Here is an 11,731-nt window from a genome sequence, read left to right as displayed (position 1 = left end):
GTGAAGCTATCATTTGTGGCCATTTCGCTTTTGAAAAGAAGAGCTATCGTAGCTCAGTGGGGCCTGACCTGGTCAAATAAAAAAGTTACGTAAGTTTAGGTTTGGGGGGGAGACCTTAAGTGGGATCAGCATATTCTTGGTTCTTTCGGTAAAGTCACGTAGAAGGGAAATAATAAAATAATATAAATATAAAACAATAAAATCAGCATTTAGGAGATGGGGAATGAAGGGATCTTTTGGATCCAGGAGTCTGGTAGGGTAAAGGTGCAGCCTTGAATTTCCGTGCACACCTCACTTGGCTTGTGGTTGTTGTTGTTTGACTTGCATCCCACTGGGATTATTGCACACAGCGTTGGTGTCCGGTGCTTTTTGTGGAATATTTTGCTGTCTTTTCCTGGATTTTCTGTTTGCACAGTCACATAGTCACTTTAAGATGTATTCTTGTTCATGTTTTAGTTTTTTCTTTGTTGCGGTGGCACCCGATTCAAGAGCCGAATGGCTCACAGGGCTCTACCAAATAAATGAAACTGAACTTGTGAGCAAAAGGACCTTTACACCAGCGGTCCCCAACCTTTTTGGCACCAGGGACCGGTTTCGTGGAAATAACAAACTCGTATTTAATGTAACGCCTTCATTTACGTTCTACACTTTATTTTAATGAGAGCAGGAACCTTTGGGCGACCACAAATCAAATCTTGGGGGCTCCACCCAACCGATGGCCGCACCTTCCCAGGCTGACGATGTCGTGAACTCCGCTAAACTGGAAGGTGCGCGACTTCGCCCCCCACACCACGGGACCTGGCAAGGCAACGAAACGGCGCCGTGCCGCCCATCTGCGAGCTGGTAGGGGATGGGCAAGAGCGAGGGAGGGAAGGAGGGGGGGTGTCGTCGGTTTAGCAAAACGCGGTGGGAAAACTCAAAACACGAATCTGGAGCGTTCAGATATCCGCGGGCGTTGGGAATCGCCCGTTTACGATTTGTACTGCGCGTGGCCCGGCGTGGTGGCAACCACCGCCGTGGCAGCCACATGCGTCTAGTAATGGTGACGACTCTACACGTTACCTACCCCCCCACCCCCGCCGCAATACCATGGGTTCGATTCCAGACTCGGGTGGACTTGGGGGTGTGTGGAGTACGCGGTAGTGGAGCCGTTAGCGCGCTGCGCTACGAACCTGGCGACCCGGGTTCGATTCCCGCTCACGGCCAACACCAGTGACGATTATTTTAACCGGGTCCTGGGCCGACTCGGCCTAAAAGGAGTACCTGGTGCGGTGTGTAAACATCGCCACTGGGGAGACAAAGGGGCGGGCGTGGTGCTGGCCACCCAACCCCTCGTGTAACGTGCTGGCCTTCATATGTGCTCGCTAACAGCACTTGCCCCAAGTCTGTTGAGGTTCGACGGGGGATCTTTGTCTTTGGAGTACGCACCTACGATTAACGGTCGCCTGCGTAACATGCAAACGTAGCTCAACATTGTGACCCCCCCACCCCGCCTCCAGGTTCTCATCTCGAGTTGCCTCAAGTTTAAAATAATCTTGCAATACAACTGGCTTACTGGCCAAACCGAATCCCACTGCCGGCAGAACCAACCCAGGTTGCAGACTCGTACAAGCCGGATAAAATGGGATAATTGGTGTGCCGGGAAGGAGAGAAAAGGGATTACAAAGTTACAGGAGGTCCCAGAATTCCTCGCAGCGTTGACTCTTTCAACAAGTTTTTTTGGCAGTCGTGGGGGTGGGCACGTTGCTCCGAAACTGTTTCGCAATCATGGCTATCGCCTGATGAGGCAGGTTGTAATCAGTGAAACGTCAATGTTTGAATTGTATGCTGAAGCCGTCACCTGGCACGTTTTGTACAAAGCATACTACTCAACATTTGGTGGTGTCGGGTGGTAATTTTTATTTAAGCGATCAATCCAAAAACAAACCCGTTATCGGTCGCGAACGCTTACGTCCTAAACTGCCACCGTAATCCCAGAAGCTTAATTTGCAAGCAATTCGGAGGCACGGCTCCCACCCCTCAAAACCATGTGAAGTCTTCGTGCTCTTCACCAAAAAAAGCCACCCCACACAAGCGGCAATTGTTCCCGGCCGCAGCCCAAACAACAATAGCAAAAAACCCACAGGCACACGTGGGGAAAGGGGGGGGGAGAGAACGAGTCCAACAGCACAATGGTGGTGCGTAATCCCACACGCACGGACGAAATCGACACGACAGAAGCGCGCTGGGGTTCCAGGAAGCTTTATTGTGAAACTCGTTACAACAGCAGTAGCAGGGAGACCGCGAGCGCCGCACAGATGGAGACTGTCAGACGACAAGGCACCTACCGATACCTCTCCCACACTTACCTCGTATCGCCAACTCGCCCATCACCTGACTACCATGTGCACGCACCCGGCGGCTTACTATCAGCACCTACTATCACCGGCCACCAATACCCTCAACTTAATCCCACCCCATCATTTCATCAACCAAACCCCCCAAAAACTAGGTTCCCACTCCCCCAGACCCCCACTCCTTACACCACGACCACACAAAGACCCCCCCCCCTCCCACCTAATCCACCAGACAATGACATCCATCCCAGACTTGCGTCACACGCCAAATACTCACCCCGATGGTGCGCACACGCGCGTCACGATTCACCCCACCCACGGCCGATTGGCGACTGGTCAAGATTCCATGTCAAGGTTTGATTATTTTTCGTCTAGTTTTCACCGTCTCGTGCGTGCTCGCTGTTTTTCCCATTTGTACAGCCTGTGGCCACGCTTCAAGCGTCTACCTAAAGCTGCCCTACTTACTACATATGCTGGACCCCCGACCACTTTACAAACATCCTCTTAAAAGCCCTATCTGGATTGGAACGCCGCCAACACGTGGGGTTACGTCGCCATTTGTTTCTCCAATTCGGTACAAAACTCGATATTGTAAATAGCCGCAACGCACACGTGGTGAATAAGAGACGGTGGTGAGGTGACAAAAAGCCAGCCCCCCCCCCTTAAGAGCCACCGCACGCGGCTCTGGAGCCGTGGGTTTGCCAACCCTTGCGGTTCAGAGCAATGAAGCCACCAAGGCAAAAGACTAAAAAAGTGCGAAGGGGGGGGGGAATCAAAACCCAAGACTTGCAAATTTAACCGGTTGGGCGAATCGTGACGGGGGCGTTGACGCATCAACCACACTTGGCCACACGGGGCGGCAGCCTCGGTGCCAGCCACACACGCGGCTCCTCCTGCAGTCTCGCTGGGCCAGTCGGAGAGCGAGCGCCACCCAGCGGCCAGCAGCCTTCACGCGCCTGAGGAGAACGGAGACACGAGGGGAGGGACCACGTGGTGTTAGTGGCAGGAACCCCAAACTCACAACTTCCAACTTGCCTCACAAACTAACTACTCTCAAATCCTACATCAACCCCCCCCCAACCCCCTATCAGCCACCCCCTACACCAGCCGGGGTCAGAGTTGGATTGCGTCTCGACACGCGCACAAGTTGTGCGCACTCCGTCTTCACAATGCTCATCACGGAAAAACCGGCAGTTCCCCCCAAACTTTTGGGCACTCGACGGACGGACGGGGGGGTGTGACGATTTGCAGTTTCGAAAATGGCGATGGAGGTGGCGCCCGGTTTCTGCCACTGGTCAAAGGGCCGTCGGGAGAGGCGGCGAGCACAGCGACGGGACGGAGAGGTTTTACCCGTCACCCTGCCCCCCCTTGTCAATGTAGCTTTCTGACCAACCCCCCCCCGCCCCCCCCCCCCCCAACTAGACGTGTGAAAAAAAGCTTTGCAGCTCAGATTCCTCGAAATACATATTCTGACAGCCACATTGGAATTGGGACGACTTGGAAAGGATTTATTCGGGGGGGGGGGGGGGAGATAATAAAAGTCCATTTGCCGACATAAGTCAAATTACCTGCGTCATCAATCCGGGCGTGATCCTCAATCCAGACGGCCGAGCGTCTGAACCTGAAACGGCAGAGATGGGGCGAGGGGAAGGAGGGGGGCTGTGTTTAGAAGTGCTGGGTTCTGTGCAAAAACGTTGTTCGTAACGGCAGTTCTCAACGATGGTGCAGCAAAGTGTGCACACACAAACCGTGCCCATCTCGGGGCCGATGGGACTTGTCAAAGTTACAGAATAAAAACCCAATTGAATTAAAATGCATTCAAAGTTAGCGTTGGGAGATCCTCGAATTGACATAACGGTGACATTGTTCAAGCACGATGTGTCGTTACTCAAAAACCCCTTCTGTCAATCCACTACTGTTTGGGTGCCGTTGACCATACTTCACCACGCCAGTAAGTACGGGTTTAGTAAAGCAGCCGGGGGGGGGGGTGGTGTTTGGGACTTTTTGACAATTAACCCCAACAAAACCAGTTTTTGTTTGGACCGCCAATTTTTGTCCGAATGCGTTTCCCCACGGCCATCAGCAAAGACATCCCAACTCTACTCCGCGCAAAACACTCGTGCACCAGCCTCGGGGTCAATCAGAAGAGTATTTTCTCACCACTGAGCAATCTGCCGGTAATTCCAGCTGGTTTAACTCAAAGTCATCATATTGGTGCCCGTGGCTGGTGACGATTACATCAAACTACCGCAAGGGGCAGCAGTCGCTTTTAGGGGGGCAGGTTGGTGGGGACAACTACTAGGGGATTGAATATGATCGGGTAGAGGGGACACCACGTGCTCACCTGCTCACTCATCCCATGGGGTCAAGGTTCACGGCCCTCAACTCATCTGCCAAAGACACAAACAAGTCGTTATTGCAACAGAAGCAATGTTCAATTCTGCAAAGCCGATTCGGCTGACGAGACCCCGAAAGGTTGAAACCAAACCCCCCCCCCCCCCCCTCGGTGTTTCTTATCGTTAGACATGTTTCGCGAGCCCACCAACGCACGGACACCACCACCACCACCACAGCAGCATCATCAAGGTCTCTCAGAAGAGTCGTTTTCTCACCACCAAACAATCTGCCGGTAATTCCAGCTAAACTCAAAAACTCATCACCGAAACCTTTCAGCTGTGACTGGGTGCTTAGGGGGTTACAGGGAGGGGGCTTGTGGTTGGTGGGTGGTCGCGGAATCAGAATATTAATTGATAGGGGAGGAATCCGATGAGCTCTCAAGCTCTTTTTCAGATGTCCAACGTTGCAACAGGGAAACGATAGAAGTGCAGAGTACAGGAATGGCAAAGCAAATAACTCCAAAATATACAAGTAAAACTTAATAATTATTTATTTTACCAGGTAAAGCCCACAACTCATTTTTCATTAGCGACGCTGGCCACAAATGACGGCTCAACAAAAGCGGCTGACCGTCATTTGGAAAATTTATAGCAGCACAAACTTAAAATATCCACAACGCGCGTTTCTCTTAAGCAAGAGTTTTCCCCACACCACTTGGGGTCTCACCTCTGCTCTCTCGGCCTCACGGGGGTCACGGCCTTTCAACTCATCTGCCAAGTACACAAACACACACGGTCATTAGTGCGCTGTCGGCAAGGATGGAAATTAATCACATTAGCTCCGGCAAATAACACGCAACGCACCACATTTGTACACACCTATTGGCATTAAAATGAAATGTTTAAGTCGACGTTTCGGGCAACAGACCACCGCCAACGTAGCTGTAATCAATTAATGGTACGGGCTCGACACCTGTTCTTATTAATATAATTAATCAACGTTAAGCCCTGCCGCCACTAGAGGCGCTCATGACCACCACGATGGCATTAAGCGTGATGGGATGGATTGTCTCGCCGAATGAATGGCAAAAGTGGCGGAACCGTGGCAAAAAAAAAACCCTTTCACTCGGCACAGACGCATCAACCCCACTGGGTTACAGCTATAACTCGTTTCCAGAAGCGACCCATCACAAATGAAAGCTCAACGAAGTGGCCGGTTACCGTGTGGAAATTAAGAGTCATAGCCCAAAAAAAACTCAAATCGCCCGTTCGTTATCAACGTGGAGGGGAAAACCCAGAGGACCCGAAGAAAAAAAAAACACGCAAACTACAAACATGCAGCAGGGTTGGGTTCGAACCCATGACCCTCCTGTACACCAGGCTCGGTCGTTAACATCTCGCCAGAGTCGTGGGAGAGGCCACCTCATCCAGTAGTGGATCGACAGGTCGGGAGGGGAGGGACGCGTGGGTCAGCGCGGATATTTCTCGTCAGTTTTCGCATCAGACGGCACTTCCCATCACGCAGAGATCATCATCCCCGCGCGTACCTCCAACCCCCCCCAGCCCAGCACAGGCCGGATTATAGCAAAGCCACCCCCACGCCCCCTTATCGATAGGCTAGCAGTGGAGCAGTACCGACTCGTGTTACGTTTCCCCATCCACGTGGCTCAAATCTCCCAGGGAGCACGCGGCTTTGGTGAAATCGGGCGGTTAAATTAAATAGATTTAAATTTCAATTAAAGATTATTTAACTTTATGCACGTAGCAGTCGCCAGTGCCCGAAACGATTACACCCAGCAGCTTATAAAAATATAAAATCAATATTATTAATCGATGGATAATGCATTCTTAGTAAACAGAGGTCAATCGACACGTGGCATTGGAGGCCACACGCGAGTTCATTGAAAACCACTGAACGCCGCCCAGTCAATGACAGTCGCACACTTAACCGACAACCACAAATAGCAAAATGCCTTTATCAATAAAAGCCTCCTATAAATTAAAAAGGCGTATTCTACAGAAATTAAAAACCACCCCACCATATTAACTCATTCTCACCAAGACTTATTCATACGCTTCTGCCAATTAAATTAAAAGTTCATAATTTTTAAAATGTATTTATATCGCTTTATGCCGTGTCTGCACAGCGATTTGAGATCCTTAATGGAAGCGCGCAATATAAATGTAATAATTAGTAAAGCACACGCACGCGTGTCTAGGCCCGGTGGCATGCATTAAGAGCCATCCGCCGTTCACGTACAACGCAACATTCAAAGCACAACAATCATCACTTTTATCCGTGCGCGGCCCGTGTTACAACGCCAGCCACTTAAAACAATCTCGTTTGGACAATAACCAGACCCAGCCAGCCATCCCATCCACCCAGCCACGTGTTCTCGTACCGGCAAACGAAGACCGATCAATGATGTCCACGCAGAGACCCCGGACGAAAGACGGAATCGTTGCTCGCCCTCGGCTTTTATAGCCGGCGAGCTCCACCACGTGACCCCCGCCGTTGACAAAGTCCCCGCCCCCCTCCTCCGTGTCGTCACTTCCGCTAAGCGCGAGACGTAAGCCACGCTCTTTCCGGCGAGGGCCGCCACGTGGGGGCGCTGCTTAGCCATCGACTGACACAGAGAAACATAGAGATACCCATAGACTTATACAGACCCATAGACTTACATAGAGACCCATGTAATTATACAGAGACCCATAGACTTACACAGAGAAACAGACCCATAGACTTACACAGAGAAACATAGAGATACCCATAGACTTATACAGACCCATAGACTTACATAGAGACCCATGTAATAATACAGAGACCCATAGACTTACACAGAGAAACAGACCCATAGACTTACATAGAGACCCATAGAGATACCCATAGACGTTTACAGACCCATAGACTTACATAGAGACCCATGTAATTATACAGAGACCCATAGACTTACACAGAGAAACAGACCCATAGACTTACATAGAGACCCATAGAGATACCCATAGACTTATACAGACCCATAGACTTACATAGAGACCCATGTAATTATACAGAGACCCATAGACTTACACAGAGAAACAGACCCATAGACTTACATAGAGACCCATGTAATTATACAGAGACCCATAGACTTACATAGAAACCCATAGACTTACATAGAGACCCATAGACTTACATAGAGACCCATATAATTACACAGAGACCCATAGACTTACATAGAGACCCATATAATTATACAGAGACCCATAGAGATACCCATAGACTTACACAGAGACCCACAGACTTACATAGAGACCCACAGACTTACATAGAGACCCATATAATTACACAGAGACCCATATAATTACACAGATACCCATATGATTACACAGAGACCCATAGACTTACATAGAGACCCATATAATTACACAGAGACCCATACATAGAGACCCATATAATTACACAGAGACCCATAGACTTACATAGAGACCCATATAATTACACAAAGACCCATGGACTTACATAGAGACCCATGTAATTGCACAGAGACCCATAGACTTACATAGAGACCCATGTAATTACACAGAGACCCATAGAGATACCCATAGACTTATACAGACACATGGGCTTACATAGATCGATAGACTTACATTGAAACCCATAGACTCACACAGACACAGAGACACATATACTTGCATAAAGATCCATAGACTTAAATATATGTATTTTAACGTCTTTCGCACCGTACGTAGCACACACTCCCATAGCCATACAGAACTTGTAATTCAAGGACCGCTCTTACAGTCTCACCGTCACCACCTTCATCCCTGCTCGCCTCCGACCCCTGAGTGCATCCACTCCAGCTGCTTCTTTTGGCAACCTACCCGGCCACCCCAAAAGATCCCCCTATAGCCCTAACAGACTGTAGGAGCAAGTGCTGTCAGCGAGTAGCACCTATGAAGGCCAGAACGGCCCACGAGGGGGTGGATGTCCACCACCACTTCTTTGTCGCCCGAGTGGCGATGTTTGCACACCGCACCAGGTTCTCATTTGAGGCTGAATCGACCCAGGACCAGTTCAGATAGTTGCCACTGATGTTGGCCGTGAGCGAGAATCGAACTCGGCTCGCAACGCGCAAGCCGTTCCCGCGACCACTCTCCACCACACCATCCTGGACACGTGCCCCCCACCGGTTACAACAAACTTCTGATTTACAACCACAACGCTGCCTTGGGGGCCGTCCATAAATGACGTCACGCGATTTTGGACGATTTTTGACCCCCCCCTTCGTCACACGGCGTCACAAGTCAGACCCCCCCCCCTCAAATATGACGTCACAAAGCTCTGCCCCCCCAAAATAAAACATGCTTCAAATCCTTTTAAACTATTGTCATTGTAGTGCGTATTTAATGTGGCGCTGCACTCTGATGTTGTAGGTGAAAACATGTATTAAAAAGTATATTTAATTAAGTAGAACGTGTTGTCTATATTGATTTAAAGTTGCGCATGTTGATGTGACGTCACATTTCTCAACCCCCACCCTTATCACACATCGTCACAAATGTCTGACCCCTACCCCCCTAGGTGCGTGACGTCATTTATGGACGGCCCCTTGTCACATTCTATTTCGAACCCCCAAGTGTTGTTTCCCCATTCTTCTGTGACATGAATTGCATCGTCTTGCATACAGCCGTGTTTAAAGGTCACGTTTTTAACATTTTTACAATAGTTTCGTTAAAGTCCCGCCCAATGAGCCGTGCAAGAGTCGAGGCATCTACTCCTGCCTCCAGTCACTCTAAAACTAAACTTACAAAAATATATATTTTATCAGGTAATCATCAAGGCAGCCCGTCGTACGCGATTGTTGGAAAAAATGAAGGTTTTGAGTCTGGGATCTCAACAACAGGGAAAGAGAGTCAACGGGACAGGGAAGGATAAAACTCTAAAACAAACTATAAACTATTCAAATCAAGATATAAACTATTTCTATATTACCAGGTCAGGCCCACTGAGCTATGCAGCTCTTTTTCAGAAGCGACCTGGCTACAAATGATAGCTCAACGAAGTGGCTTATCACGTGCGAATTTATAGTAGCCAAATATTCTAAACGCGTGACGTTGATCCTAAATGTGGAGGAAACAACCGGAGGAGCCGGAGATCAAATGCACGTGACCACAGGAAGAGAGAGAGAGACACCGAAAACTCCAAATAAACATCAGGCGTTAGGGTCGGGATCGAACCCACGGCCCTCCAGGTAGTTAACATCTCGCCACTGTGACTACCCTCAACCCTCACCCTACGACAACACCACTGCATGTTTTCACACTTTTATTATTCGGGTTGAGCATGTCTGTTGATGATATTACTTTTGCGAATGACAACACTGGTTGTTTAGTCGCTAAATGCCAATGTGTGTAATGATTACCACTCACGTCAACAGAGAACGGAAAAAAAATCATTGCTTACAGATTTCTAGCATTGCCAAAACTCGTGATTGTCAGAAATGAGAAGTCACAAGTTGATCACCTTACTCGTTAATTTGCAGCGATTTAAATCTCGTTCTATACACGTATTATTTTAACCCAGTGGCGTCGTACCGACATTATCACCTTGGGGGTGTGGAAATCGGTCAGGTTGGGCTCCCAATATTTGATTTGTCTCGCACGCTCGCACCTCGGGGTTATGACACACACATCGCGGCTCCTTTCACCTGCATCACGCCGTTACGCTCAAGGGCTCGAACATTTAACGCTGTAGGGGCGCTCCGTCTTGTCAAAACAAGTGTTGTTCTCACCTGATGATTGCTTGTGTTGCAATCGAAACGTGGTGAGAATTTTTATGTTTAATTTGTATTATTTTATTATTTCCCTTGTACGTGACTTTACCGAAAGAACCAAGAATACGTGTTGTTATTTTACACCGTTGTTGAAACATCTCATCATGGTGGTTGTCAAGGGGGGAGGGGCGCCCCCATCTCGTAGATTTGGCCACCGGGGGGGGGGGGGGAGTTGGGGGGGGGGCAAGGGCACCCCCTGCCTGCCCCCCCCCCACGCTAGTTACACCAACACGGTTTTAACCAGCATCTCCCCAAAACGAGCAATCCCCGGGACTCCGGTGCACGGACACGCGCGCGCGCGCACACGGACACGCGCGTGCACGGACACGCGCGTGCGCGCACACGGACACGCGCGTGCGCGCACACGGACACGCGCGCGCGCGCACACGGGCACGCGCGCACGCGCACACGGACACGTTTTTATTTTATTACACGCTTTTCATTAACTCACGCTGTCTGTTGTTGTTGTCGTTGTTGTATCCTCAAATCTTGTAACTCAATTTTAACCCACTACCCAATGTGGTATCGACTGCAAACTTGGTATACTTTTATCATACTGATGCCAATACTATATTATATAATAAAAAAAACTTCTTTAAACCATGTTTTTTATGTTATGTTTCGGCTTGGGTCTAATTGTCCACGCTCAACTGACGTTGGCTGTAAATCACCACGGTCCCCTTACGTTATGGTAAGCTTCGGGGCCACTTCATGGAGTCGTGAAGTTCTTCCATTACTCGTACATTTCATTAAAGCGTGTTTAAAAAAAATGTTTTTTTTAAATACTGTATTACTTATTATAAATATAGCCTTTGTATTTCAGACGCGACAGCGTGGGTAGCTATTTGTAGCCATGACAGTAAACATAGAAGACTGGGGGCACAAGTGCTGATAGCGAGCAGCACATATGAAGGAAGGCCCGGGACACGGCAACAACCAGAGGATGTGGGGTGGTTAACACCACGCCCCCCCCCCAACCCGCCTTTGTCTCCCACGTTTTGCGCACCGCTCTAGGCAGTCGTTTGAGGCCGAGTCGACCGACGGAGGAAGCCCCCGGACCGGTTCAGATAAATAATCATCGTCACCGAAGGTGGCCGCGAGCGGGAATCGCGTGGCCAGTGCGTGATAGTGCTGGCAGCGTGTGTAACACGTGCTGCGGGGCCCGCACTTTCAAGGGCCCCGCGCTGAATGCCTTCAAGCTATCACTTCCGGGTTCAGTGATTCTGCACTTGCTCTATTACTA

General features: G+C 49.5%; 1 long non-coding RNA gene and 3 other non-coding genes across 4 annotated transcripts; all 4 read right to left on the bottom strand.

Moving 5' to 3' along the window:
- Positions 1 to 2,225: 2,225 nt before the first annotated feature.
- LOC144932891 (uncharacterized) lies at positions 2,226 to 7,125 on the bottom strand. Its single transcript, XR_013636959.1, has 5 exons — positions 7,075 to 7,125; positions 5,400 to 5,443; positions 4,681 to 4,726; positions 3,905 to 3,957; positions 2,226 to 3,292 (listed from the first exon to the last, which is right to left on the bottom strand). It is a non-coding gene; the product is annotated as an uncharacterized LOC144932891 (long non-coding RNA).
- On the bottom strand, positions 4,475 to 4,548 carry LOC144933222 (small nucleolar RNA SNORD65). The gene has a single exon (XR_013636998.1). It is a non-coding gene; the product is annotated as a small nucleolar RNA SNORD65 (small nucleolar RNA).
- Positions 4,926 to 4,998, bottom strand: LOC144933223 (small nucleolar RNA SNORD65). The gene has a single exon (XR_013636999.1). It is a non-coding gene; the product is annotated as a small nucleolar RNA SNORD65 (small nucleolar RNA).
- LOC144933221 (small nucleolar RNA SNORD49) lies at positions 6,140 to 6,211 on the bottom strand. Its single transcript, XR_013636997.1, has one exon. It is a non-coding gene; the product is annotated as a small nucleolar RNA SNORD49 (small nucleolar RNA).
- Positions 7,126 to 11,731: the final 4,606 nt, after the last annotated feature.

Source organism: Lampetra fluviatilis, chromosome 6 (assembly GCF_964198595.1).
Source record: "Lampetra fluviatilis chromosome 6, kcLamFluv1.1, whole genome shotgun sequence".
Taxonomy (NCBI): domain Eukaryota; kingdom Metazoa; phylum Chordata; class Hyperoartia; order Petromyzontiformes; family Petromyzontidae; genus Lampetra; species Lampetra fluviatilis.
This window is presented reverse-complemented; position numbering and strand designations above follow the sequence as displayed.